We start from the raw sequence: 25,930 nt of genomic DNA, 5'->3' as shown, positions 1-25,930 counted from the left end.
GTTGAGACAAGTAGCCTGTAGTTCTGGTTCCCTACAGATACATTACACCTCAATTAGCTACTAAATGGCAAATACTTGAATACTGAAACTGAAGCACTCTTCCTTCACTGGCTCACCTGTATAGTGCTGTAGGTAAGCCATTGCTCAAGCTGGTTTGGAAATGCTTTACATCTGCATGGAGACAGTCAGAATTTGGAATGCAGTTGATAATGAAATACAGTTCATTTGTGGCGGCTATAAACCAACAAACCTGTTGTGCCAGCCACTCCAGACACCCAACACACCCACTGTCTCTCTCGCGCAATTATAAACAAGCAGGCAAACTAATCAAGTTATTCGTCTGACAGGCTGGGAGGGAAGAAAGTGAGGGAGATTTTGTTTTGAAATACTTGGGAGGTTCTCCAATATTTTGATCAGGAGAGCTGTCTAAGTGGCTAAATAGATAGCTTTTGGTAAAGGCCTAAAAACAATGTCAGAACTGTATAAATTAAATGCTTCCATGCTGGCTTTTTCAACTAATGAAAGGAATCTTTTTTGCAGACATCTTAAAAATCTACTAATTTCTTTCATTTTTCTTTTAATTGATTTTCAGTTGTTTGACAAATTCCCTTCCCCTCACCCCCTTTTTTTTTTAAAGATTATAATAAAAAAAAAAGTCAGGAAAAATGTTAAAATAACCACCATTTTACTTTGGTTGTTTTGAGACTGGATGTTTCAGGGTATAATCTTTAGCCACAGGGGTTAGGAAGAAATTTTCACTCAAGGGAAATTATTGCATAACTGCCTACATCATGGTTTCTTGTACCCTTCCTCTACATTGTTTGATATTGACTGCTGGCAGAGACAGAATAGTGGGATTTGAGAGGCCTGGGTTCTATTCCTGGCTTAGTCACTAAGAGACAGCCCTGCTGTGTGTCTTTGGGGAAGTCACTTCATCTCTCTGCCTCCGTTTTCTCTCCCATCCTTTGTCTATTTAGAGTGTAAACTCTTTAGAACAGGGTATGTGTCTGGCCTGTGCCTAGTACAGCAGGGTCCTGATCCTTTTTGGGACCTCTAGGCACTACCCTAATACAGAAAATAAATAGCAATACTTTGAAAAACCAGATGCTATTATGTGATTTCCTTTTTTTGTACTGTTACATGCCTCAGTATTTTAGGGTTAATATTTAGATGTCTAAGAATGCTGCACCACAGCAGAGTTTGTACTAATTCAGTGGTGGTTCACATATGTTCTCCTGTTTTGTCTAACTCTATTTTGACACAGAAAAAAATCATAAAAAGAGCATTATTTGTTCTTTATTTCCCCAAAAAAGTTTAATGAAGTCCGAGTATATCTACACTGGCCAGAAAATCCCATGGTGCCAAAATTTGGAGCCCAGGTCAATTCGGGAGTGGAGATGTTCTTGCTTGGGCTGGAACCAGGGCTCTGAAACACAATGAGGGGTTAGGCGCCAACCCAAGCGTGAATATCTACACTGCTGTTTTTAGCTCTGCAGCCCGAGCCCCACAAGCCCAAGTCAGTTGACCAGAGCTCTGAGACTTGATGCTTCGGGTTTTTCTTTGCAGTGTAGACATACCCTTTTTTAGGGTTACCATATTTCAACACTGAAAAAAGAGGACACTCCACGGGGGCCCCGGCCCCGCCCCAACTCCGCCCCTTCCCCATTCCAAGCCCTTCCCCAAGTCCCTGCCCCAACTCCGCATCCTTCCCTGAGCACCCCGCATTCCCCCTCCTCCCTCCCGCCCCCCGGACTCCGGCTGCTGCGGCGCTGAGGAAGTTGCTTCGGCCCTGGCACGCAGTGGAGAGCGGCGGGAACCGGGAAAGTTGGAGCCTGGGGAGGAGGCAGCTGCTCGGATGCCGCCTCCTACCTCTGTGCCCCGGCAGATCACGGGAGTTGTAAGTTTTGCTGCAGCCACTTGCACTCGGGGCCCCCTTACCATGCCTCCCTATTTTCCCGGACATGTTCGGCTTTTTGGAAATTCCTCCTGGACGGGGATTTGAGGACCAAAAAGCCGGACATGTCCAGGAAAATCCAGATGTATGGTAACCCTACCTTTTTTCTCTGTCCTCATTATACTGTATCACTACCTTCTTTGGATTTGTACTGCAACATTTGCAACCTTTTCTTTCGATACAAGCAAAATTAGTTGTGAACAGAGCTGGAGGAAAAGTGGTAAGTAGGTTTTGAGAGACGTGGAGGAGAAATGGAAAATGCAAATTTTGCGGGCTTTGTTGCTCCCTCTTCTGTCTCCCCTCCTTTTTCCTTTATTCATTTAGCCACTGAAAAGGGAGTGAAAAAGGAAAAAAAGGCAGGAAAACCAAAACATGAAAAACATTTTTTCACTTTTGTAAAAAAAAAAAAATAATAATAATTGGAAACTTTCAACCCCCCCAATATATTAATTTTTGAAATAGACCCTTCTTGGTTCGAGATTTTTTTAAAAAGTTTTTTGACTAGCTCTAACAGCGAAGTTAAAACAAACAAAACACAAATTTTGTGTGACCTCCTAAAACCTAAAATCAACCCAGACTATGTAACTTGTAACTTTTATTTGCAACTTATATTGTGACTCCCAGAAATACTGTAGCATTTTATGTAAAGATATATCTGTACAGAAAGCAGAGATTTGCACTGTTGTATGCTAGCACAGATCAAAACTTTCCTTGCTCATCCTTGTTGTTTGTACTAATACAGTTATGTGAATGGCTAGCCACCTTTGTTGCTGGAGTTGGGACAATTTCCCACTGTAGACGAGGCCTGAAGTATTACAAAACATCAGAGCCAGTTTATCTGCACTGAGATTAAAAATAAATATTTCATTTATGTACAATGACAGTTTCTAAACACTCTGTTAAAAGTAATACTTCCACAGCATAGAAAAATGAAACTATTCCTTTATAATAGATTAATGGAAAATAATTCCAGTCCCCCATATGCTGTGCTGTTGCAAGTGGAGGCTATTTCAATCCCATCTCTATTTTCTACCTAATATGAAAAGTCATTGTTGACTCCAGAAGAGAGTAGCATTGTGGGTTTGGGGGGGGAAAAAACAACACACAGCAGCTATTCATTTACAATACTATTTTAAAATAGTACTCGCTGATGTTGTTGTCTCGAGAGCATTTGTTTAAATTTGCATTACTGAACTTCTTGTTTTGAAGATAAAACCTTTGTGTTTCTCACTGTCTGGGGAATGTTTGTGATCCTTGTTTTCACAAGGTCCATAAATGTTGCAGCCATATCATCTTTGCAGTGATCTCTTAAACTATTCAGGGTGAGGCCAGGTTACTCCTTAGATGTCACACTCCAATTCAGAAAAACAACCAGGAGTCTGGTGGCACCTTAAAGACTAACAGATTTATTTGGGCATAAGTTTTTGTGGGTAAAAAACCCACTTCTTCAGATGCATGCCACGAAAAGCTTATGCCCAAATAAAGCTGTTAGTCTTTAAAGTGCCACCAGACTCCTCGTTGTTTTGTGGATATAGACTAACACGGCTACCCCTCTGATACTTGACTCCAATCCAGGGTGTTGCTGGAAATGGTGCTACTAATTCAGTTGGTGGGGACTCTTTTCTGAGGTCAGAATACTATTGTTATTATGACATTGTCACTTCTTAGTTTACCCATGTCAGTGAGGACTTGTCTATGCTGGAAAAATACATTGGGTCAGAAAATGTATTAACCAATGTGTTTTAACTAGCATTATGTTAAACACAACAAAGCCTGCATGAATATGTGTTAAATAACCGCAGCTTAACCTCTACTAATTTTTGTAATGTATACAAACCCTGAGCATGTGAGTGAGTACAATTTTGCAACCCTGCCCTCCTGCTTCCTTGGCATGTATCATAAAATAAATAAATAAATAAAATAACCACCACCAGGAGGCTTCAAGATACACCTGACCAATTTGCACTGACTTACCATTACGTAAAAAACATTGTGATTTACATGATCATTTAATTGGAGCTGTGGTCTTTCATATAAGCTGTAAAACAGAGGCCTGCCATTAAAGATCCTGTATCCCATTTTTTAAGGGAAATATTTATCCTGATGTCCTGGTTAAGTTCCAGTTTAGATATTGCATTCTGCTTACCTAAAATCCACTTGAAAGAAGGCATTCTGGTCCCTTGTATGGTGCAACGAACCAGGCAAGTATTCCCTCTGCTGAAGGCACTGGGGCGGGAAGGCATAGGCAGCTCTGTGCTGGCTCTCCTGGAAGCCTGTTGTAGGCCGCAGACCAGGAATGGATATGTGGACAAGAGGTTTTGTCCTCTTGACAAAAGCATGAGCCGCTGTGGCCATTCTAGCTTGTGATGTAAGCCATAGGTAGCATTGGGGAGGCTTCTGTAACTCAGCATATTTCAGGGATGCTGGGTGCCATTTTGGCCCTTATAGCAACCCAGAATCCAAAGGGCAAAAGGTGTCTCAAGGCCTGCTTTGCCTACTTTACACCTGGTTAACACCACCTGTGCTGGTGCTGAATCGAACCTGAAGTTTCAGATGGATGTGATAACTTCCTGATAGTGTATAGTGGTGATGTGTGTGCTATTAAACAGATGCCATGTTCCACCCCAGGAATAGATGCACCTCAATGCTGAGTGAAGCAGTTTTAGTATCTATATTAAGGGCTAGATTGTACCGCACCTTACTCGTGTGAATGCGCCCAGTACCTTTTCAGAGAATGATTGTGTAAGAAAGGATTACTTGCTTTAGCAAAAGTTTCCCGGACTGGGCCCCAGATTTGTAAAGCATTCTTGGGATACTTCAGGATGAAAAGCACTGTAAACGAACAAGTAATAATTATCCTTAAATACATAATGTGATGCCCATGTTTTTTTCACTGTGAGAAAAGAATGGCATGCAGCATCTTATACTATAGAGCTTGTGAATGGGGGCACTCACCTCCTGAGTGCCTCCCAGCAGATGGGTGAGGTACATAATTTTTCCCCACTCCTGGTGCCCTCTGTAGCTTACAACCTCGCTAGGCAGGTCTACGGTGGCTAAGCCCTCTGGCCAAGTCAATATCTACCCCTTCCAGGGTAGCAAAAAGTCCAAGGTCTTTCTGTCTGCCCTCTCCAAGGTCTTCAGCCCTGTTTCTGGGCCCGTTAAATCCAGCCCCTTCCTTGGGCTTCTAAAGGAGCATTGTCCTCTTCTCAGGGCTGGTCCACACTAAGCCCCTAGTTCGAACTAAGATAAGCAACTTCAGCTACGTGAATAACGTAGCTGAAGTTGAAGTATCTTAGTTCGAACTTAAATGTACTTACCGCGGGTCCACACGCGGCAGGCAGGCTCCCCCGTCAACTCCCCTACTCCTCTCACGGAGCAAGATTACCGGCATTGACGGCGAGCACTTCTGGGATCGATTTATCGCATCTAGACAAGACGCGATAGATCGATCCCAGAACATTGATTGCTTGCCACCGAACCAGCGGGTAAGTATAGACGTACCCTCAGTGGGGGAACCCAGGCTCACCCACTACCCCAGGTTCCAACCAGGGACCCTATAAACAGCAACCCTGTACGACGTCCTTTGATTGCTGCTACTTCATTCACTGGGCCTCTTCCCACTTGGTCCCTTTACCTCTGCCCATTCCATTAGAGTTAGAGTTCTCAGATCCTCTCTCTCCCAGGTCCAGTAAATGAAGCCAGTCGTTCTCTTATGGCCAGTGAGGAGTCTCCTTCTTTGCCTCCCTGGTCCCAGCCAGGAACTCACCCATGGAGGCCTTGCAGCTCCTTCTATCTGAGCCTGCTGGGCTCTGATTGCCTGCTTCCACGAGGCTTCTGTAGGCAGGCCTGGATGACCCACCTTCACAGCTCCTTCCTGGGGTAGGGTGTGGTAAGACCATGAGGTCTTCAGCAGGGGGCCATGAAGGGCCTGGTGCATCCCATCATATCACTGTTTAAAGTCACTTAGCTACTCGAAAATGTATTTATGTATTTTATTTAAAAAAAATGTGCAGATTCCAGAATCAATGTGAGTCATTCAGATGTGTTCATCTGTCTCTCTGAGGCAGATCTCAGATGGAAGATGAAAGTTTGATCATGGATTGTGAGTTTGGCAGACGGAAGGATTGATGGCTGAATGCCTCCTTGCAGAAAATAGATAATCTCTTTACAAATTAAGTTACTTTTTCCCCTCTTCTAGCCTGCCCAACTGGGCTGATATGTAGGGAAAAGTGAATCTTTGCTTCCCTTATAAGAAATCCTGCCTCACTGAAGTCAATGGCAAAACTTGCATTGACTTGGATGGGGTTAGGATTTCACCTTTAGTTGCTCGATAATGCCTTGTCTATTTAGTATTGATCACAAAATGGAAGGAACACACAATTTTTAGCTATTCTGAATTAATTAATTAAGAATTAATATCCTGGGGCCAATACAGCTACAACTGCACTGCATGCAACAATAGATACTGTGTGTATGTTTGCTCTTCCTCTCTACCAGAATTTTGAGGTTCTGTGCACATATCTAATAACTACAGATCTATCAGCAGCTTAGTAAGGACCAAGTCATTGTTTCAGGGTAGCTGTTTTAAGACCGCTGTCTTGCTACGAATATTGATATGTTGTGATTGGCTTTTTCAGTTACAGTATTAACAGTAGTAATGGGTATGTAGACCAGTATTTTAGGTTTTTTTCTTTTATTTTTCCCCTCCTTTCCATTTAGTGACTTTGATGGGGGGGAATTAAACACATGGCCAGGGTTTTTTTTCCTTTTAAAATAGCAAGTTGGTTCTTTTTTTAGAAAACTTTTCAGATGTCACTTCCTTTTTGATAAGATATTTGAAGCTGGAATACAGAAAAACAGGAACTCTTAGCAAGTATTTTCCAAGCAACCTAGTCTATTTCATTTGCTGCTTCTGGAAAGACACACAGTAACTTCTTTAACTGGTTTATTCTTAGAAACTAGCAACACTTTTATTTGAATAATTAATTAGACAGGAAGATGACTAAGTATTCAATCCCCTGGGAGCTGAGACAAAAACAAACCCCTCCCCACGACTGTCTTTATGATGAGTTGGAGCAGTTGTGTGTAGCATTGGCTTTTAGTGGAGTATGCTAGAAATTTTGGTTATAAGGACATTGGGCCAAGATTTCCAAAAATGACAAGTGATTCTTTCAGAAGCCTCAGTTTTTGAAATCCCTTAAGGGGCCCTGATAGTCAAAAAGTGCTGAGCATTCACGCTCTAAAAATTGAAGACCTTTTCAGGGGTCTCAAGTTGGGTTCTCAACAATTGGGGCACTCAGTCACTAGTCACGTCTGAAAACTTTGGTCTAACTAAATGACTGAGAGCTTCTTTTAAGTAAACAAAGGAGCTTGATAATAGTAGGTGTATTTTATTCAGAAAGACTGCAAGTCCTATTTTCTGCATGATACTAGTAGTCCTTTGCTGCTAGCGCTCTCTGGTGGGCATTATTTTCATTGACCAAGTGAAGATGGCTTTTAAAAGTGGAAGTATAATGTATTCCTACTGATAGACAGAAAGAGATTTGTGTATCAAACATCCAGAGATGTGCATGCATCTGGTTTAAATAAACAGCCCACTACAGAAAGGATGTGCACAAATTGGAGAGTCCAGTGAAGGGCAACAAAAATGATTAAGGGGCTGGAGCACATGACTTATGAGGAGTCTGCAGAAGAGAAGAGTGAGGGGGGATTTGATAGCAGCCTTCAACTACCTGAAGCGGGGTTCCAAAGAGGATGGAGCTAGGCTATTTTCAGTGGTGGCAGATGACAGAACAAGGAGCAATGGTCTCAAGTTGCAGTGGGGAAGGTCCAGGTTGGATATTAGGAAACACTATTTCACTAGGAGGGTGGTGAAGCACTGGAATGGGTTACCTAGGGAGCGGGGAATCTCCAACCTTAGAGGTTTTTAAGGCCTGGCTTGACAAAGCCCTGGCTGGGATGATTTAGTTGGGGTTGGTCCTACTTTGAGCAGAGGGTTGGACTACGTGACCTCCTGAAGTCTCTTCCAACTCTAATATTCTATGATTCTATGAAATATAGGAATAACCTTCTAATGATGATGGAGGAATGACAGCCTAGGTAAAGGGGATCTAAGACTGGCTCACAGGTCAAACAGTCCTTGACCAGCCTTCTGTTTAATAAGACAATGCAGCCTTCAGGGAGTACAGGTCTTGGCATACGTTGTTCTCTCTGAACTAGAGGGAAGAACTGTGTACTGGGATCTCCGGCATTCATATTAAATATTATGATTTGAAATTTTAATTATTGCCTGATAGATGCAGTGCTGACCTGGACTTAAAAATCCTGGATACGTTGCCTGACCAACATGTCTGACGCAAGACCAAATATGCAAACTAGCCTCCTGCCTCAGTTTCCTTGTAGGCACAACAGAACAGCTGCAGAAGAATTCTTTCATCTATTCCCTCAGTTGTAGTGCGCAACACATTTTACTTTAGGGATATTGGTGAGAAAGTCTGGTGGTTAAAGCATTGGCCTGAAATTTGAGTTCCATTTCCAGCAGTGTCACAGACTTCCTGTTTGATCTTGAGCTACTCACCTTCTCTCTCTCTCTCTCTCTCTGCCTATAATAATACTTTCCCAACTCACAGGGGTGTCAAGTGTTTAAATGCATTAATCTTTGAGAGGTTCTCATATAGTATGGTGAATGGGGTGTCATAGAACTATTCCGTGTATACGACTAATTATTTACTATTTTTCGGCAGAAGTGCAATGTCTGATACAGCTGTTTTATTTTATAAGCAAATTAAGATAGGAGCCTGGTTTCCATTTTAAATCTCTGGTCTAGTCAATTATCGTACCCAGGATTTTAAAATACAGATTAGATCATAGTAATAACTAATCCTTAAAGGAGAGGCTGGGGCGGCCAAGTAATACAATGTAACTTTTTTTTAAATCATCATTTATTTGGCTGCAAAACAAATATTTCCTTGTTGGCCAACCAAATTTGAGATTGCCTTAAAAATAAACAAATAAACAAAAGTTGCCTTAAAAATAAACAAATAGGCTAGGAATCTTTTACTGTCATACTAATGAACTTTCAGCAATATCCTTCTTTTAGGGAGATGGACTCAGAGAAAAATAAAGAATTTCACTTGTATAAACTAAATGTAAATCTTCTTGGAAGTTTAATTTGGCTAATTAGATTTTAGTTGGCAATAGTATCCTATTTCATAGGACTGATAAATACACTGAGTAGTTATGTCTCTTGAATCTTTTCAAATTTATGCTAGGAAAATGATATATTGGGCAACATCTGCTATGTGTAATAAGGTAGAATCCATTTGTCCTGAGTAGTGTTGGTCAGCAATCAAGGAATCATGCTAAGTTATCATTATTCAAGTTACTTGTGATAACAACTGTTTAAACTACTTAGTTGAATTATGGTCTCAGGTGTTTTAAAACTAGTATAAAGAATGGCTTGGATGAAAGGTAATTGCAATCTGATCGGATGGCAAAGCTTCAAACTCATATAATTTATCTTCTAGCAAGTTCAAATATTAGAACTCTCTAGCTTCTTTGTCTCCCATATCGATCTGTTATAACCAAATATGTATTTATTAAACAAATTCTATTGACAATGCAAAATCTTAAGTACCTCTTAGCAAGTCTCTCTTCATAAATTTATAGTTGTATCAAATATACATGAACTGTATCAATGTGTATGAAGTATCAGAGAGGTAGCTGTGTTAGTCTGAATCTATAAAAAGCAACAGAGGGTCCTGTGGCACCTTTAAGACTAACAGAAGTATTGGGAGCATAAGCTTTCGTGGGTAAGAACCTCACTTCTTCAGATGCAAGACATACACACATGTGTATGAAGTGTGTTTACAGTCACCTTCTGTCCTTGGCCTCCTTTTCCTACTTCCTTTCTTCTTTCCCCTGAAGTTTGGAGACTGTATGTAATTGTACAGTGCTCTTAGTACTTCTGATGTGGTAATGTAGTATGTAGTCTCTCTTGTCCCGTGAAAAGCTGTTCATTCAGTGCACACAGGATGTGGGCCCGTTTGGTGGTGATGAAACCTCTGTGAGTCAGCTGTAAACCTCATGTGGTTATCATGCTCTGCTATGTTATAATACAAAACCAGTAGGTTATTTTCTTCATGTGCTTGTGTTGTTTGTCAATGAACCTAGAGATAGACCGGTCTCAGTCTAAGAATGTTCTAGGCTATAGGATGAAACATTCCCTGCTCCCCCTTCTGCCTTGTAAGTTGGTGTGATGGAATACTCCCCTGTATTCACGCCCTACATACTATTGTAATAATCTTTGTACAAAGTGTGCCATGCAAGGTATCATTTGAAAACTAATCACTGCTCTACAGCCAAAATGCTTCTGAAAAAAATGTAGTCAAACTTTACTAATTCTGGGTCACTGAGAACGAAAATGATGCTGTGACAGGGTAGTAGCTCACCGCCGTGGCGCCTCCTCCTGGTCGTCTTGGGGAATTAGCTCGAACCAGTAGGGCGCCCCTTTGGGTGGCGTCCCGCCTGTCGTTCTGCCTGCGTTGGGTGCGCGGACTTGCGTCACCCTCAATGTACGGAGTCCTCTCCGACAGTGTCCCTTTTGCCTCTTCACACCCCCTTCCGGGGGGGGGGGGGGTTTAAACAACAGCCCCACACCCTCGAGTCCGATCCTCAGAGTCCAGGACCTGGTGTGGTTCTGACCGGCCGCTCCCTGCGGCCCGTGGCTGTGCGTGGGACAGCACAGCAAACAAAGGGGGAAAAGGGGGGGGGGGACTCAGGCCCACCCACTACTCTGAGTCCCGGTCCAGAGGCCCTTGGGTGACAGTCTCCCTGTCTTCCTTCTCCTTCCTCCTCTGACTATCCCTCTGGACCGCTTCCCCAACAGTCCTTCGCTACGCTAGGTCTCCTCCTCCCAGGCCTGCCGCCTAGCAGGCTATGGAGTAGGGCCTTCTCCCACTCTCTCAGGCAGGCCTGCACTGCGCTGTCCGTGGTGCTGGCCTCCCAGCTCTGGAGACAGACCTTCCCCTCTGAAGGCCTGGGACAGACTGACTGCTCCTGCTCTGGGCAGTCTTTTATATGGCTGAGGCGGGCCCTGATTGGCTGGCCCCAATCTGCCTTCTGATTGGCCCTCTGTAAGCCCTTCCCTGATTGGTTGGGCGTCTGCGCAGGCGCCTAGGCCTGCTGCAGCCCACCCTCTCTGAGTGTGGGGCAATCGCCCCACCACAGATGCTTAAAATTGTTGATTGGCTCTAGTTTTCAAGATATGCTATTGGGTCAGTATATATGACCCTTGACTTGGGAATGGCAGAGGATAAGTGAGTTATAAAGGGAAGGGATCTCAATTTAAACCAGAAATGACTAAAATACATCTTTGACTGGATCTATGAATAAATCTATGACTGGATTTGGACAGTACTTGCTTTTTAGGCAAAACAATGAATGATGCAATCTGAAGCTGGTATTGCGTCATACATGATATGAATTGCATCATGTTATTCTTAGAAGTCATGGATGATGCAATCATAACGAAGCTTACATCACTCTGCTGAACAAATTGCCCTATATCAGCTCTAGAAATCATACAGTGTCGTGCTCTCTTATTTGTCAGTGTTTGATTTTGCAAAGGGACACATTTCTGTTTAGCCAAGTGAGCAGAGATGCCTCGTACTTGTGTGAACAGTGCAGATAACTTCTGCTGTGTTTGTGGTGAAGTGACTTTTGCATCACAAAAGTGCAGTATAACCACTATGGTTAAGAAAGCCTATCACCTTTATTTTGGCTGCAAAATTGGAGGTCAGGACAAGAGGTGGGCCCCACACATATGCTGCAACACTTGGGCAACAAATCTTCGCCAGTGGTTGAACAGGAAAAAGAAATCTATGCCTTTTGCAGTGCCAATGATTTGGAGAGAGCCAACAGATCATACCAGCAATTGTTACTTCTGCATGGTGCCTCCAGTTGGGAAAGGTGTGTCAAAGAAGAAAAAGTGGACTGTGCATTATCCAAACATTCCATCAGCTATACGCCCAGTACCCCACGGAGAAGGACTGCCGGTTCCTGATGCACCAGAATCATTCTCACTTGAGTCAGACGAGGAAGAGGATGAAACTTCTGTCCTGAACCATCAATGTCACAGGACTCACATTTTCTCCTATCCTCCTCCTCTGAACCACACCTCATAACACAAGGTGAACTGAATGACTTTGTCAGGGATTTGGAACTACCCAAGAGTAAGGCAGAGCTGTTGGGCTCCAGACTACAGCAGTGGAATCTCCTGGCAGGTGATGTTAGGGTTTCCATGTTCCGTGACCGTCAAAAGGATCTTGTCCCATTCTTCTTCATGGAAGGTGATCTTGTAGCCTGCAACAACATCGATGGTGTGATGGCAGCCCTCAACATCGTTCACGATCCAGATGAGTGGAGACTGTTCATTGATTCATCGAAGACGAGTCTTAAAGCTGTTTAACTGCATAATGGCAATGTTTTGCTATCAATTCCAGTTGGTCATGCAGTCCATATGAAGGAAACCTATGACAACATGAAACAACTTTTGAGGTGCATAAACTATGACCAACATCAGTGGCAGCTTTGTGGCTATTTGAAGGTTGTTGCTCTCTTGCTTGGTCTGCAGTCTGGATATACAAAGTACTGCTGTTTTCTCTGCGAATGGGATAGTCGTGCAAGAGATTCCCACTACATCAAGAAAGATTGGCCACTCGGACAGTCATTGGAGCCTGGGAGGAAAAGTGTTCAGCATCCACCACTTGTTGAATCAAGGAAGATTTTGTTACCACCCTTACACATCAAGCTGGGGCTGATGAAGAACTTTGTCAAGGCCATTGACAAAAGACAAGCAGCTTTCAAGTACCTCCGTGGAAAATTTCCAAGGTTAAGTGAAGCTAAGATAAAGGAAGGTGTCTTTGTTGGTCCTCAGATTCGTGAACTTCTTCGAGATGATGCATTTGACCATGCACGGCGTGGCAAGGAATAGACGGCATGGAAAGCCTTCCAGTTAGTGGCAATAAATTTTCTCGGAAACAACAAGGCAGACAACTACAAGTTGTTGGTGGAAAACCTCCTCAAGGCATACAAAAGCCTTGGTTGCAACATGTCACTAAAGATCCATTTTTTGCACACTTATCTAGATTTTTTTCCACCGAACTGCGGAGCAGTGAGTGACGAGCACGGTGAGCGATTTCACCAGGACATTGCAACAATGGAGAAACGCTATCAGGGCAAATGGAGCCCATCAATGCTTGCAGACTATTGCTAGACAGTGACAAGAGTTGCTCCATTTAATGAATACAAGAGACAAGCCAAGAAGCGCCGAGTAGACACTGAATAGGACTAAACTATGTACATAATAGTTTTTTGCCTTTTGTTTCATAATAAATTTTATTTATATAACCCTTTTGCTGATTTTTAAAGTATTCCATAAACAGGTCAGGTGAAATATTATCATGTAAAGCAACCATAAACACATGAAAAGACCTAGGTTTATAATTTAAGATTAAAACTCTACTATCTACACAATATACATAGACATAAAATGTAAAACCTTAAATATCTTAGAAACAGTAGCCAATCAGTTGTTTTAATTGTCATATTTGAATTCAGCACATCAATATATATAATAAATAGCACATTTTATCTCTGAAGCAGACGACTTCTCAAAAATTGTAGCCCAGTGTAATTTGCTAGCCAGTATTGTCCTGGTAAAAATATGTGTGGCAACATTGTAAAATTATAAGATTCCCCTATGATGTTGTTAATACATGTTCCAAACCCTTCAGCTCTGCCCAGGCAGAAGTGAGGTCTGTCCTAAACAAAGGAAGGAATGTGTGCTTGCCTTAATTTTCATGTAAGCAGTAAACAGAGTCATCATGCAGGGAAGGAAAGCAAAGGAAGTTCAAACAGGTGGAAAAACCCATCAGGGAACATCCTTCCACATAGACTCTTTGTCTCTTGGGTCTCAGCCGGAAAAGTTTTTCAAGAGGGGGAGTGAAACTATAAAAAGGAAGGACAAACTCCCGAAGAGACCCCCGCCCTCTCCTTGCCCATTGCATTCACTGCACCTGAAGAGACAAAGGAAGCAGGCATTGGGCTCTGGGGGAGAGGTCCTGACCTAAAGAGTTTGGTCGATAAGACTGCTGAAAGCGTGTGGTGAGAAATCTTTGCTTTGAATCTAATATAGTTGTTATGCACCAATAAGCATTTCATCTTTATTTTTCTTGTAACCATTTCACACTCCCAGTTCAGATTTCCCCCACAAAAAATGTATGTCCTGTATTGCCCAGCCCTCTCCTGGACAATTCAAATATGTTAAGTCTGTTATTTAAGGGAATAATATGCACACAACTTGGTTTTGATGAATCAGCATTTTCCAATGGAAAAACATTTAGTTAGTAGCTCGAGCAACTATAACTATAAAATCTGTAATTGTGTCAAATAAGCACATCACGTTAGAAGTATTTTCTTTGGCAAAGTAATAATTAGAATACTTAGTGCTTACAAATTGTTTGCTTTTTCAGTTAACCACACAATAACACAGAGTTTGTTAATTAGCATATCCAAGATGGCTGATGAATATGTGCCTGGTTGTGTTATTGATTACTTGCATTCAGGTGAATGATGAATTATAAATCACTTTTTTAAATGAATGACACAGTTAACCAAGAGTAAGATTATAACTACACCTCTACCCGGATATAACACGGTAAAGCAGCGCTCGGGGGAGGCGGGGCTGCGCACTCCAGCAGATCAAAGCAAGTTCGATATAACGCGGTTTCATCTATAAAGCGATAAGATTTTTTGGCTCCCGAGGACAGCGTTATATCGGGGTAGAGGTGTACTTCCAGGTGTATTTGGGGCTATTTTAATGTTTTTTAATCTTTTGATTTAGAATCACATGTTGTCTACATTAAGCTTAAGCCCTGTCCTCACTACTGGTGCCAAGTTGTTGTATTGCGGAAGTGTTGTAGCGTGTATGCTTGCTTTGTCCTAAAATTACCAGAATCCAGTGCAACCCTGGATTGCCATTCTTTATTCTCTTCTTGGACAACATACTGCTAGGAGCCTTGCCAGCATCTAAGGTGAAATAGTAATCTCCCTGGCCCTGTCTGAAGGGGCAAGGTTCAACACTAGGCTTTAGAATGTCATCCCACTCTGTCTAAAAAATGTTTGTCACCAAGGATACAGCTTTACAGGCACTTTGTTTGCATAGTATTCTGTTTGTTATTATATAATGTGTGTTTTAAAAAGTACAATGCAAGAACATTGTAAAATATAATAAACGTACATTGCATAGAAAAATCCAAAGAACATTCTGGAGTCCACATTTTCCCAGTAGTTAATACATTATGTTTAGAGCAAACACACACTTGGAATTCTGCCTTATTAGCAGCGCAGTGTCCTTCATACAGCTGACCTTCCAGTAACATTTTTCTCCCTCATAACTGATCCAGCTTCTTTATATTTATATATATTAATTTTATATCTGGACTAGCAATTAAGAAGGTCCTGGAAAATGTAAACGTGGTCATGTAAAAATGTAGTTTTTTTATTTAGAATTTTGCTGAAAAACATGAACATATTTTAGTTGTATTAACAACACTGATCCTTTCCTCCTTATGCATGTGTAACTCCCACTGACGTGCATTGGAACTTTGCCTGTGAAACAACTGCAGGACAGCAGTTGCACAAATGAGGAACACAATAACTCCTCCACCACTCTGTCCCCCTCCCTTTTTATCAGAAATTGCACTTACAGTGCAGGCTTCTCTGTCTAATAATATTGCCAAAAAAATAAACTGTAAGTACAGTAGATCACCTGTTTTGTGAGCTAATTGGGGATTGAGGAGGAGTTTGTAAAATTGAATGTCTCAAAATTACAGTAGATACAGTGCAAAAGTTGCAGTATGGTGCCCTGCGTCATATTGTTCTAGTTCTTCAAACCACTGCAAAACTATTTCCAGTGCACTGAAGGCATCGAAATGTGAAAGGATGTCGGCTTGTTCTTCATCAACATCACTTTCATTATACAGTTTTTTCCACCATCGAGGGGAAAATGGTTCGTGTATAACTGGCTGTTCATAAGACTCATGTTCATAAAATCAAGGTCCTACTGTAATCTTGTTTTATGATTCTGCATGGTATATCTCAGACCGGAAACTTAATGCAAAATTCTTCCAGGCCTCCTCCTGCTTTTGCTGTCAGTTAAAAGGCCAAGTGCTATATTGTGTTCAGAGGAGTGCAAGAACTATTAGAACTAAGGTGAGGCTAGCGCTGGCCTCTCCATAGTGGGCAAGGCCATGGCCCAAAAGCCTTCCTCCACCCCATCAGCAGTGCTGGCTGGACACAGAGGGCGTGAATACTGAAACTCCCCATGTGCTCCCTAAAAACGATGACACTGAACCAGCACAAGGCTATTCTAGTAAGTAGCACCTTCTGTTTCTAGATTCCCCCCCCCCCCCCCCCCCCCGAAAAGTACAGGAACCAGATTCTTCACATCTGGAGTAGTGACCATACCACACCTGTAGACAAGATCCCTGAAGAGCTTGGATGTGTTGTTTTTTTTATTTATTGTAGGTATTTTTATGGAAGCATGCTAGTCTCGCCAAAGGTAAGCCAAAAGAAATCTTCTATTATAAGCCATGGGGGAGATTTTCAAAATCAGTCTCATTGCCTTTTATGTCTCCCCATCTCCCCTTATTCCTTTTTAGCTTAAGGTTGTTTCTTTGTAGCTTCTGCTCTCACTGGCACTGCTGAGGTGGTAATATGTGCAGGGTCACCATCACCACAAGCCAGCTCCTTTACTGGGACACTGGCTCCAGGAGAATATTTTAAATGTGGAAGAAGGTATGTGGGAAAACATAGGGTTCTTGTGATTCTCAAACCAAAGTGAAACCCTGCAGTGACAAACCTGGATGGTCCCAGGGGCTTTTGGAGCCAATGGGCATTGCTTCATAATTAGCCAGAAGACATACTGTTCAGTGAAACAAGGACGTGAGCACACAACCTTCACAGAACTACCTGCAGAAGGAATCCAGGCTTCCTGATGGCATGATAGAGTTTTATCTCTAGGTCACTGGGCCAGTTTAACCTGTTCTTTTAGAACCGTAAGAGGAAGGAATGTGACACTTATATTTTGTAACAATATGGTGAAAACTCATTGCAAATGTGCACACTCGAGGTAACCTTTCACAGAGTAGTTTCAAACATCGCAGTTTAAATTGGCGATCTAATAATTCTTCTCCAGAACAGCCCACCACCCTCTCTTCAGACTCCTCGGTCAAGTGCAGCAAGCCTTGTTCATGAGGAATTATTCAGCAGAATCGTGGGTATGACTAATCAAAATCCCTGCTTGCCTCTTAGTGTAGTGCAGTAATAAGACTTCCTTCTGAATCTAATTATATCCACTAAGCTTGCACACAGGCACGGATTACCACAGGAGGAGGGCAGTCTTTGTTTAGAAGGCTGCAGGGGTTTTATTCTCTTAGGCTAGAGTGTGGCACATCTTTACCAGAGGACAAAATTAAGTTTTGTATCACCATAATATGGTCACCTCATAATCCACGGAAGTAAGTTGTCAACTCATGTATTTTGACAGTCTGTGGATTTTTAAACAGATTGTTCAAAAATTAAGCATCAAGCTTAAATACAACACTACACCCCTCCAGAGCTAGCTCTTTGGAATAGTCCATTGACAAGGTAGTCCCAAAGCCAATGGCATTGATTAGCACAGATGTTACTGGAGGCCATGTTAGATCTTTAATCAAAGGCACTGATGTTTGGAAAAGATTGAGGAAGCCTAACAGGGCATATGTTTTCACCTAGGCAACTGTAGACTGGGAGACATGATATCTTGGTTCTGATAGAGGGTATGTACCTGTACTTGTGAAACATGTGCCTGTGGAGAGGGTCTTCTCCAGTTTGTAAGAGGTTAAGAAGCAGGGATGCTGGATTAATTGTAGAACCTTTTAGTGCAGTGACAGGTGGTTGTTATAAATTGTGTGTGACTGTTCTCAGGGATGTGTTTTGTTGTCTTATTGTATATTATTAACGTGCCTATAAAAGAAAAGTGATGCAGAGCTTTTGTTTGTGACCAGGGCTTTTTGGTTCAAATATTGTTTTGTTTGATATTAGAATTGGCCAAATGAAATCAACAGGTGAAGGAAAAATATAGGATTCAGAAACTGAGGGAGCTGTTTTCTCACAGCTTGCAAATATGCTTCCCATCTGTCACTCTGATCTGACCTTAGTTTGTTATGTGCCACTGATATAACACTTGCTGTTTGGTAAGGGAGTGTGTTGGGTTGGTTTGCAGTTGATAATTTTTGAAGAACTCTGCTGTTAGCTTTCCAGGATCTCAGCTAGGCTCTCAATCCAGTGTGCAAATGCTAATATTCTAATCAGTCCTCAAGACAAATTGAGTAGGAGAGTTAGTATGTTTGTAAAATATAAAGTGTTAAATTCTGGAAATGATTCACTTTCCAGATTTTCTTGATAGTGTGAAAAGGGAAGAGGTTTCTTTGCTATTAATTATTCACCGACATATACAGCCTCGGAGAATCGAGAGGTTACACAATGAGTCAAGGGGATTTATAACAAAACGGTACCACAGGGAACTAGCATGTTGCTGCTGATTGTAGTGCTGCCAAATTGGTTTCAACCAGAAATGAAGTTTTAAAAAAAAGGTTTTTTTTAAAGGACAAAACTAAAAAGAGGGTTGATGCCTTTAAAAATAACATTATATGCTGTGGAGAATGGAATTGAAAAAAACGTGTGGATATCCTTTTTAATATGTATTTTAAATGCAATTTGGGGGGGGGGGGGACCAGAGGTCGTATGTTTGACAGTATAGTGTCTCTTCTAACCACCTTCATCATCTCCTCCTCCTCCTTTCCTAGAACATGTGGTGGGGTGGGGTGGGGTGGGGTGGCAAACAGTGATTCCAGATATGAGTCTGTTTTTTGTATCTGCTGACTGGTGACCAGATAAAGCAGACAGCCCATTAGCGGAATCCTGAATCTAGTAGGGTTAGTGGAGCTTCCATCTGATAGGAGCTGAGATGAGTTTGTCTCAGTTGGAAATTGCTTCTTACATATCCATATGACTTAGTCAACTCCTATGAGTTGCTATTAGTCATATAAGCAATATGCAGAATAAGGGCCCGATCCAAACCACATTGAGTCTTTCCACTGACTCCAGTTGGCAGGCTATAAAAGATTATCTGTGTCCTTATAGTCTGATTAATCCACAGCTTTCTGTTTGGGGAAAGTTGTGGTGCTTTTACTGCCCCAGCATTCAGGACTGCAATTCCTGTACATTTAAATCCCATGTCTTTATTTTGGTAGCCTAATAAATGGTGTCCATCTCTTACTGGGGTAAGCTCATAATTGTCTGTGCTGGCTTATAGAGTGCTTGAATGGGGAGCTGGTTAATGCCATGGTCTGCACCATACTGTAGTATCTGAAGCCTGAAATTACTACCTGTGTAATAAGATAGTACAGTATACAGTACAAACAGCTGAGAATAAATTAAGAGGAGGTCAACTGTATTAAATTTTCCAGGTAGAAAAATAGTGTTTTAGTCGCATTCTATTATCTTTTATTTTGCATATTGCTTATATAAATAGACACTTCTGTTACCTGTAGATTTTAAGGAATCTATCTACTGTGACAGACCCAGACCAGTGGGGTACAGGAGTCTGGTAGAGGGCAAATATACTGGTTACTTGATGAATAGTTTTCTGTTCCCTGAGTGACCAGAGCAGGGGCTGCACTAGAGTAATCAGGAACCTGCTAGAACCAGTTAAGGCAGGCAGGCTAATTAGGACACTTGGAGCCAATTAAGAAGAAGCTGCTAGAATCAAATAAGGCAGGCTAATAAGGGCACCTGGGTTTTAAAAAGGAGCTCACTTCAGTTTGTGGTGGGAGTGTGCGGAGCTGGGAGCAAGAGGCGCAAGGAGCTGAGAGTGAGAGGGTGTGCTGCTGGAGGACTGAGGAGCACAAGCGTTATCAGACACCAGGAGGAAGGTCCTGTGGTGAGAATAAGGAAGGTGTTTGGAGGAGGCCATGGGGAAGTAGCCCAGGGAGTTGTAACTGTCATGCAGCTGTTACAGGAGGCACTATAGACAGCTGCAGTCTACAGGGCCCTGGGCTGGAACCCGGATAGAGGGCGGGCCTGGGTTCCCCCCAAACCTCCCAATTGACCTGGACTGTGGGTTCTTCCAGAGGGGAAAGCCTCTGGGCTGTTCCCCAATCCACATGGTGAATCTCTGAGGCAAGAAAATCCACCAATAAGCGCAGGACCCACCAAGATAGAGGAGGAACTTTGTCACAGTACCTAGTGACTTTTATTGTATAAGACTACTTGCAAATGCTTTTCTTGGTGATTCATAACGTTTATCATGGAGAGCTTAGAATAAAAAACAGTTAAACTAGTCACTCACTTGGTGAATGGTGTTGAACACTGTTGCTCTTTTTAAAAGCCACTCCTACTGAGCATGTTATTTATCAACCGTGCTAGTCAGAGATGATTTCCTTATTCCATCGGTCACTTTGGCCAACCTAGCACTGGGAAATGACTTAGAGAGATTTGAAGTGAGAGGTAAATCAGAAATTACCTGACGTCATTTTCACAAATATTTCAACTTCAGTTCATTAGATTTATTTTGCCAGATTGAAAGAATCATAAGACTGATTGCGACTGGTGAATGGGGGCATCTACAACACAGATGCCAGAGAGAGTACATTGTATTTTGGAGACTACAAAGTGTCATTTAAAGTAATTTTGTCTTCATTCTTATCTGGAAGGTTCAGAGTGTTTTGCACTGAAACGTCATTGAATCCAATTTTCAAAGTGCTTGATTAAATTCCCTAATTAGGAATTCCCATCTTTAATCACTCAATTTCTGAAAATTGGGCCTGTAAAAGGCTGGACAAATGGTCAGATTAAGCAAATACTGGCCAGAAAATAATACCAACACCTCTCTCATGACATTCATTTCTGCAGAATTTATAAAAACAAGGAGTCCAGTGGCACCTTAAAGACTAACAGATTTATTTGGGCATAAGCTTTCGTGGGTAAAAAACCTCACTTCTTCAGATGCATGGAGTGAAAGTTACAGATGCAGGCATTATATAATGACAAGAGAAGGGAGTACCTCACAAGTGGAGAACCAGTATTGACAGGGCCAATTCAATCAGGATGGATGTAGTCCACTCCCAATAATAGATGAGGAGGTGTCAATTCCAGGAGAGGCAAAGCTGCTTTTGTAATGAGCCAGCCACTCCCAGTCCCTATTCAAGCCCAAATTAATGGTGTTAAATTTGCAAATGAATTTTAGTTCTGCTGTTTCTCTTTGAAGTCTGTTTCTGAAGGTTTTTTTTGTTCAAGAATAACACGAAAGCTTATGCCCAAATAAATGTGTTAGTCTTTAAAGTGCTATCAGACTCCTTTTTGTTTTTGTGGATACAGACTAATACGGCTACCGCCTGATGCAGAATTTGTTTTTCTTTTGTTTTGTTTTTTAAGTTTCCATCCACTATGGTGTTGTGGATGTTTTAATTCGAACAGGGTTGTGGCCATCTTAAGATCCATGAGTGCTGCCAGTGCAATCAATTCAAGGGATCTGGTTAGAGCAGTGTTTCTCAAACTGGGGTTGCCACTTCTGTAGGGAAAGCCCCTGGCGGGCCAGGCCGGTTTGTTTACCTGCCCCGTCCACAGGTCTGGCCGATTGCGGCTCCCACTGGCCACGGTTCGCTGCTCCAGGCCAATGGGAGCTGCTGGAAGCGGCGCGGGCCGAGGGTGAAACTTTACTGAACATTACCATTTTTCCTCCTAATTTAAATCCTTGCATCCATTACTTTTTTTTCTTTAGTGAGATGGTGGTCTCGCAATGTGTATATGTAATGAAGCACAGCTGCATACATAGACAGACATCATCATTGGTAGGAATCGAACCCAAGGCCCTCCAGGTCTTACACCACAGGTCTCCTGCTTTCAAAAATGATTCAAACAGATGCATAAGTAGAAAATAAATTGTACTGTGCAGTCCCCAAAAGCTGGTTGGGTAGGTGCGTGTACACATGCATGCCTGCATGCACACACAGTAGCTGTACCTATCTAACTGAAACTTGCGAGCTAAAATTTGGGGGGATTGCAGGTACCATGGAAAGGTACCTGCACAATCAAACTTTACTTTCTTATGGCTTTAGCATTCAACATGTTATGACGCTTGAAGTTCCATGCCAAAGTTTTATGCCAGTTCTGTAGTGTGCCCAAGGCTTTGGATTCAATGTCAGTGTTTTAAGATGATGTGGCTACTATAGTAACACAGATCCATTATGTTTTTTTTCCTCTGAAGAGAATAGCTTCCCTGCCTGCATATGCAGTTGCATAGATAATGGCCCTGAAGCCATCCTTGAACAGGGACCAGGACTGTGCTATAAATACTGCTATATGTGTATATAAGGTGCATAAAAAACCGAATCATTTTATTTCCCACCATTTTACAATCCCCAAATGACTCACCTTCCACTTAGTCTCACCACACATGATTTTTCTATTCACTCGGTTATTCATCTTAATAATAAATCAGGCAGAGAAGAAGAAATCTGCCTTTGTAAAAGCAGTTAGAAAAGGAGTGCATACTGTATACTCCTCGAAATCTCATTTCTCCTCATATCCTGCTTCCCTAATTATTTAATTGCACTTCTGTGGCATAGAAGCTGTAATAGCAAGAGAGTCTGAGACATAAGCCCTTGTATTAGAGGCCTGGTATGGAGCCTGAGGCCTGGGCTAAAGTAGTAGTAGTTAAAGCTTTACTGATATAAAGCAAAGACAAGCTGTGAGCAAGAGGCAGGACCTGCTCACAGAATTTGGCAAGAACAGGGCTGATATTGCAGAAATAGACATTCCTAAGAAGTGCTAGGCACAGAGTACTCACACAAACACATCCCGATATTAAGTGGTACCAGAACATCCCAATATCAAGGATGGTACAAAAACATTCCCCAAGGATAACAGGGACACACTAACCCCCTCTTAAAAGATAAGGTCAGGATGACAGTACGTAATAAAGATGTACAAGGTGATGGATGATAACTAGCCACGTCAGGGGGCAGTAACCAACTATGTTAGAGGGGCAGTACGTAACTTGTTTGCATTGGGGTGTAAAGATGTATTTCAGAGAGAGTGCATTTGTCTAGCCTCGGGAGGAACCGAAAGTCCCACCATTCACTGAGCTGGCCCATTGTTAGGGGCATACATGTATTTTTGGACCGGTAAAGTCTGTGGGATACTAGTACTGTCCTTTGTTGCAATAAACCTGGCCTGGTGCCCTCGTATTTGACGGATCTTGTGGTCATTGGGCGGTTCACTCGAGGTCTGCTGTGCCGCCTGTCTGCACAGAGCTGGGGCAGCACACAGAAAGAACACAGACACGCAGATGAACATCTAATTACACTGGTGACCCACAACCACTGATCTGGTAAGTAAGCAATCTGTCCTCTGTAGGAATCGCAATCTAACATGACAGAAAACCACGAGCTACGGAACTCCCTTATCCCCTCCCTGCAAATCCCCACAGAGTTTCATGAAATTTGAACCCACTGGATTGCCAGCAAGGGTGCTCCATATGAATTTTAAAAAGAAAATGGGGAAACATGGACTGGAATATCCCATCCCATCTCCTAGAACTGGAAGGGACCTTGAAAGGTCATCGAGTCCAGCCCCCTGCCTTCACTAGCAGGACCAAGTACTGTTTTTGCTCCAGATCCCCAAGTGGCCCCCTCAAGGATTGAACTCACAACCCTGGGTTTAGCAGGCCAATGCTCAAACCACTGAGCTATCCCTCCCCCCCACATATGTAATGCAATGGCAAAAACTGAAGCTTTAAAAACAATTTGCTTAATCTGACCATTGCTTCCAGCCTTTTACAGGCCCAATTTTCAGAAACTGACTAACTTTTGCTGAGAATTTACGGTGGGATATGCAGAAAAGGCAGGCCCCTTGTGTGAGGTGCTTAAAAGACTGCAATGGACCTGGACAGAAGAAGCGGCTAGTGCATGGAAAGCTTGAAAAAGGGGTTAATGGAAGCACCTACTTTGATCGCCCCTAACGAGTTCCCCTTCATGTTGTATCCTAGTGTTAAACATTTCTGTATTGTTAGTATGATCACTCAGGATACTGGTGCTGGGGAAAGACCTGTTGTATACTATAGCAGGGCGTTAACAGCTCCAGAAAATAAGCTGGGAATCTGTGAGCAACCTGCTCTTGCTGCTTACTGGATACTATAGAAAGCCCAGGCAATTATTGGAGCAAGTAAAGTAATCGTTAAATCCATCATGCTCTGGGAAATCTACTGAGTGAAGAAAATGTATCCAAAGGTCATGTGAGAGTGAATAAGGCTATACAATGAGTCTTTGCTCTCGTGACAGAGACTGTTAAATTGGTCACCCTGAAAGAACCTGAAATACCTGTACAGGGCCTGACTTTAAATGATCAGAAACATATTTGTAAGCCCCAGGAGGAATCTAAAGTGCACCCTGTCTTTAAGGCAACTCCAATTGAACAAGTACACCTCTACCTCGATATAACGCTATCCTCGGGAGCCAAAAAATCTTACCGCGTTATAGGTGAAACCGCATTATATCAAAATTGCTTTGATCCGCCGGAGTGCGCAGCCCCCTCCCCTCCTCCCTGGAGCACTGCTTAACCACATTATATCAGAGTTCGTGTTATATCGGGTCGCATTATATCTGGGTAGAGGTGTAATTGGGAAAACAATTTGGTTGGTGGATGGTAGTTCATATTATAAAGAAGGAAAGCGAGTTACAGGATTCACAGGGGTATGCCTAACTGGAGGCAAATACTTAAATCCTTTCAATACAAGCTAGAGAAGCAAGGAACACAATCCGCAGAAGTGTCAGCAATTGTAGAAGTGTTGGAGAGAATGAAAAACAAACAAACTGAAATAATTATTTGAACTGATTTGGACTATGTTTATAAAGGTACCACCATTTATCTTTCATGGTGGAAAACTATGACTTTTAAAGGAACTGATGGATCTAAAATTAAACACAAAATCCTTTGGCAACGAATGAAAGAATTGGTGGCACGTTTTAATAAGGTCAGAATGGTAAAAATAAAATCACACAAAGGAAAAGGTCCATTAAAATGGGGAAATGAATAGACAAATAAGCTTGCAAAGGAAGCAGCAATCAACGGTACAATATGGAAGGTTGTGCTCGTGGCAGTAACCACACGGGTACAAGCGGAACAAAAAAAATAATAAAAACAACCAGGAAGGGTTGCTATTATTACAGAACATGCAGGCAAAAAATAAGTTAATACAGCAGTGGATGGCAAAATGCCCCTCAAAGTGGCAGGGCGTTCCATTGAAAAAGGAAGGAAACTTAATTCTAGCAAAGCCAGACAATGAATGGGTCTTAGTCATACGTCAGCAAATGCAATATCTTCTGGGATGGATACATGGTTCTGTAGTGCGGGGGAAGACAGCTAAATTAGAAGAGGCATTGAAAAAACTTGAAAAGATGGGCTGGTGGCCTGGAATGAAAGAGGATTTAAATGTGCATATTCATAGCTGTTTGACATGTGCCAAACAAAATCCTGGTAGAAGGAAAAGTTGAGGGGAGTTAATACATCAGGCGTTAAGGGTCCTTTGCCTGCTACACCTAAAAGAAAAAAATCTATTTGTAATTGTAAATAGCTTCAGCAAATGGGTGGAAACATTCCCCACTAGGAAAGAAAGTAGTCTGGCAGCAGCAAAAGTTTTAATAACAAAAATCTTTCCCAAATGGGGTTTACCACACAGCATTAATTCTAATAGACCAGCTTTCATCAAACAAGTGTAAAAAAGTATGGGTACATGGGCCAGTCTTCCCCTACCATTACACATCCCCTCCCACCTTCAAGCTAAAGGGCAAGTAAAAACAACAACAACAAATC

The 25,930-nt window shown here is 42.2% G+C and overlaps 1 protein-coding gene across 4 annotated transcripts in view; it reads left to right on the top strand.

Annotated features, from left to right (window-relative positions):
• The window catches only part of SHROOM2 (shroom family member 2), a 194,573-nt gene that overhangs the window by 82,606 nt on the left and 86,037 nt on the right, over nucleotides 1–25,930 (top strand). Inside the window, exon 1 of one of the 4 annotated variants that reach the window (XM_024104472.3) lies at nucleotides 17,718–17,835. The exons of the other annotated variants lie outside the window; for them this stretch is intronic. The gene's annotated coding sequence lies outside the window, so the exon portion shown is untranslated. Of the gene's footprint in view, nucleotides 1–17,717; nucleotides 17,836–25,930 lie in introns of those variants that run through there. 4 annotated transcript variants of the gene reach the window in all.

The sequence above is a fragment of the Chrysemys picta genome, chromosome 1, assembly GCF_011386835.1.
Source record: "Chrysemys picta bellii isolate R12L10 chromosome 1, ASM1138683v2, whole genome shotgun sequence".
Classification (NCBI taxonomy): domain Eukaryota; kingdom Metazoa; phylum Chordata; order Testudines; family Emydidae; genus Chrysemys; species Chrysemys picta.
The sequence above is the reverse complement of the archived record's forward strand: the minus strand, read 5'-3'. Positions and strand labels throughout refer to the sequence as shown.